Source organism: Herpailurus yagouaroundi, unplaced genomic scaffold (genome assembly GCF_014898765.1).
Source record: "Herpailurus yagouaroundi ecotype Mexico unplaced genomic scaffold, PumYag 163, whole genome shotgun sequence".
Classification (NCBI taxonomy): domain Eukaryota; kingdom Metazoa; phylum Chordata; class Mammalia; order Carnivora; family Felidae; genus Herpailurus; species Herpailurus yagouaroundi.
The window spans coordinates 31666770-31671593 of NW_024412404.1; positions in this window are offsets into that span (position 1 = coordinate 31666770).

Consider the following 4824-nt stretch of genomic DNA (forward strand, 5'->3'; position numbering starts at 1 on the left):
ATGAGCAGGCCTGGGTTCCCCCTAACACAAGACATTTTTTTTCACTTATAAAACTGTACAAGCTCCACATAATTGATGAATTAGTAAATTTAAAATCTTTGATCTTCACCCAGAGACAACACAAAGAAACTCGGCAACCAGAGTAGGAACATAGTGTATACTTCATGAAAGAACTCCTCCCTCTGTGAACTCACTCATGCTATTTCAACAGCTGTCAGCCTTGGTCTGATCTCCTGAGCCCTCCATGACTTTGGGTCAGACAGTAATATCTACACTATGTTTATCCATGAGGAAATTAGGAGATGAGGGAAATCAAGGTCAAAAACAGACCAATGAATAGTGCAAGCTGTTCTGTAATTTTTCTTAGCAAAACAAGGAGATGGTTGGTCTATATATTTAGGCTCAAGAGCTCCAGATCCTAATGTGAACTTTCTGGCTAGTGTCTTGTGATTCATTTAATCTGTCTGTGGCCTTTTCAGAAAGAACTCAAAATACCTGGATGGAAATTCACACCTGCAACCATAGGTGGGGAACTATAATTCAGTCTAATTCAGTTTTCAGTGTAGTAGAATCACTAGAAGTCAGGATACTTGGGCTCTTATCGAACTGCCAACCACTTCCTAACTTAAGGGGAATTGCTTCCCTGTGGTGGGTCTTGGTTTTCTCCTCCTTCATGTGAGGATACTGAGCAACTTGTTTCTAAGTTGCCTTCCTTCCTGTGTTGATGTTTAGTGAAGCTAGGGTCAGAGGGATTCCTAAGAATAAGTGCTTCCAAACTTCTCCTAGGGAGGAAAATTAAGAGCCCCACTTGCTCACCTTGACTTAGCTGGGAGTGAAGAGCTGAAAAGGGCACCAGCTGACGTTATTCAAGAACTCCAGAATATCATTCTTTGTGGGCACTGGTTCTATAATATTTGGGACGACAATAAAAGTTGGAGGCAGCAAACCTTTTCTGTAAAATGTCAGATAATAAATATTTTAGACCAGCCTAGGCTCTGTTGCAACCACTCAACTCCACCATTGTAGTGTGAAAGCAGACACAGACAATCCCAAAACACAGGAGCAGATTGTGTTCCATTACAAAACAGGCAGTGGGGACTTAACCCATGGGCTGCAGTTGGCTGACCCCAGATTGAAATGACAGTCTTTGGAAGATCACTGAAATAGGAGCCACAAGTTGTAGGTCAAAGCCAAAGTCCACCATTTAACAAACTGGCAAATTGTTTAGCTTCCGCAAATCTAAGTTCCTTCATTTTAGAATGAAAAAAAGAAAGAAAGAAAAGGAAATGGTATTCACTGTGCCTCAAAGGAATAAGAATACTAACAGTTAATATTGGAATCTTATAAAAATTTTTAAATAATTTTTTAATGTGTATTTATTTATTTTGAGAGCAAGTGAACAGGGGAGGGGCAGAGAGAGGGAGTGAGAGCGATCCCAAGCAGGCTCCATGTTGTCAGCGCAGAGCCTGAAACAGGGCCCCATCTCACCATCCGTGAGATCATGACCTGAGCTGAGCGTCCTGAATATTACAAAATTTAAAATACTCCTTTCACATTTATCATCACCTTTAATTCTAAAAAACAAAAATCCTTAGTATGTACCTAAACCAGTAGTTGTTATCTAACTCCCAACATTCCAACGTAGGTATCATTAATCCCATTTTATGCAAGACACTGAAAGTTATGTGAGGATGAAAAGCAAGGAGAAAACTGTATGGTGCTACATTAGCACAAGCTGCCATAATTATTCAAGATGAGGAAAATAAGGTCTCCCAATTCTTTCCTTCAAAAGAAGGAATCTACTTAAAGTAGTGGATTTTCATCCTAGCATTTAAAATCCAATTCACCATACATGTTCTAACACCCACAGTTGTGTGTAATCAACTTCTGCCCTCAAGGAGTTTCTGATCCCCATGGAGAGCCCTAATGTACCCCTAAGGAGAGGCTGGAGAATCCCTCCTATGTCTTTGTCCTCCCTCAGAGCATATCCGGGAAAAGAGAGTTGCTGCTATGTGCATGGACATGGTAGTTACATGGTGACAGAGGTGTGTTTCCTACCTGTGCCAATAGGATGTGTGGAGGAATGTGGAGGGGGCAATGCTTGGAGAAATCTGGCATCTTCCAAGGGCCTACAGCCCAGCAGGTGCAAAGGCTGCGAGGGTTATCCTTTGCCTGAGGCTATGTAAAGGCAAGGGTGATAGGTACAGAGTGGCCCCTATCTCAGGCTTGAAGCAGGAGGATCAGGACTAAAAGACACACGTTGCAGATCATCACTTTCAAGGGTTGGAAATCATCCCAGACACAACCTTTCAACATTTTACAATTTCAAAGAGCAAAGATCACAGTTGTTGAATTCCATTTGTAGATCACCTGACACAGTATAATTTGACAAGTACATGACTTTTTTTGGCTATTTATGACACATTTTTCTGCTACTAAAGGAAGCACTGTCCTATATAGAAAATTAGGAAACCATAGAAAAAAAATAATTGATGAAATAAGAGTAATCCATAATTCCATAAGGCAAAATAGCTGTTAACGTGACAGATTGTTTTCAAAGATGGACATAGCCCTCCCTCCCTTTGTGCATGCCCTTTTGCAATTGACTTTGCCACTCCCTTCATCTAGAAGTGGAGTTTGATTTTGCCTTCCACTGAGTTAAGGCAGACACTGCAGGTTGTTTTCCCAATAGAATGTTGCAGAGTGACATAGTACAAATAATGATGCTAGGCTTTTTTTTAATGTTTGTTTATTTTTGAAAGAGCGAGTGAGAGAGAGAGGGAAACAGCGAATCACAAGCAGGCTCCATGCTGTCAACACAGAGCCCAATGTGGGCTTCAACTCACAAACTGTGAGATCATGACCTGAGCTGAAAACAAAAGTTGGACACTCAACTGACTGAGCCACCCAAGTGCCCCTAATGGTGTTAGGCTTTAAGAGGACTTACAGCTTTTGTTTTTCCCTGCTTGGAGCCCTGAGGCTCCATATTAAAAAAACAAAAACAAAAACAAAACCTTCTAAAAACGAACTATTTAAATAAGATCCAGGGGTGCCTGGGTGGCTCAGTCAGTTAAGCATCCAACTCTTAATTTCGGCTCAGATCATGATCTCAGGGTCATGAGATCGAGCTCTTCTCAGGCTCCATGCTGGAGGTGAAGCCTACTTAAGATGCTCTCCCTCTCCCTCTCCCTCTGTCCCTCCTCTGTTTGTGCACATAAATACATACATACATATATGCATAAATAAGTAAATAAATAAACAAGTAAATATCCAGTCTTATAACACTACACAAGTCCAAATTTCAACGGAAAATCAGTCATATCAAGAACAGAGAAGATCTCAAATCAAACAAGAAAAGAAAAACAACATGTTCCAATGCCAAAATGACACAAATGTTGGAATTATCTGCCAAGGACTTTAAAGCACCCATCATAAAAGTGCTTCAATGAGCCTAGTAACATGCTTGAAGCAAATGAAAATATAGGAAGTAACAGAAAAGAAATAGAAGGTATAAAGAAGAACCAAGTGAAAATTTTAGACCTCAAACACATCCTAAATAAAATAAAAAACTCAGCGGATGGGCTTAATAGCAGAATGGAGAGGACAGAGGAAGAATCGGGAGTTGAAAATGAAACAATAGAAATTACCCAATCAGAAGTGACAGAGAAAATAGAAAAAAAAAAAATGATTAGAGCCTCTGTGACATGAAAGACTGTAACAAAAGATTAACATTCATGTCTCTGAAGTCTAGAAAAAGAGGAGAAAGAGAGCAGGCTGAAAAAGTACTTCAAGAAATCATGGCTGAACATTTCCCAAATTTGGCAAGACATAAGCCTACAGATACAAGAAGCTGAGAGAAACCCAAACAGTATGAACACAAAGAAATCTATGTGAAGGCATACCACGGTTACACTTCTGAAATCCAAAGACAAAGAAAAAAGTCTTGAAAGTAGCCTGTTTTTGCTTGTAGGGAAAAAAACAATTCAAAGGAGTCAGATTTCTCATCAGAATCCATGAAGGCCAGAAGGAAGTGGCACCACATTTTTCAAATGCTGAATGACAATAAGAGTCAATCCAGGGGCGCCTGGGTGGCACAGTCGGTTAAGCGTCCGACTTCAGCCAGGTCACGATCTCGCGGTCCGTGAGTTCGAGCCCCACGTCACGCTCTGGGCTGATGGCTCAGAGCCTGGAGCCTGTTTCCGATTCGGTGTCTCCCTCTCTCTCTGCCCCTCCCCCTTCATGCTCTGTCTCTCTCTGTCCCAAAAATAAATAAACGTTGAAAAAAAAAAAAATTAAAAGAGTCAATCCAGAAATTTGTCATTAGCAAAAACAACCTTCATGAATGAAGGAGAAATGAAGATATTCTCAGAGGTAGAGCAACTATCTCTGTTGCCAGCAGAGCAACTATATACAAATGACTAAAGGAGACTCTCTAACCAGAAAGAAAATAAGGGAAGGAATCTTTGAAAATACGGATGAAGGAAAGAATGCAGGAAAATAAAAAAATATGGGTAAATACAGTAATATTTCCTTCTTAAGTTTTCTAGATTATGTTTGAGGGTTGAAGCAAAAATTATCACAATGTGCGCTATGGTTCTCAATGTATATAAAGGAATTTAAGACAAGTGTAGTGGGAGAGAGTAAAGGGAGGTAAGGCTTCTACACTTCAGTCAAACTGGTGAATGTTGACACCAACAGACTGTGGTGTCTTTTATACTAAGTTCCCTGATTGTTGGATAGCTTGGACAATAGCTAGAGCAATCACTATAAAAACTGTACGAAAGGAAGCACTCAAAAACACTATCTATGAATCAAAATTGAATT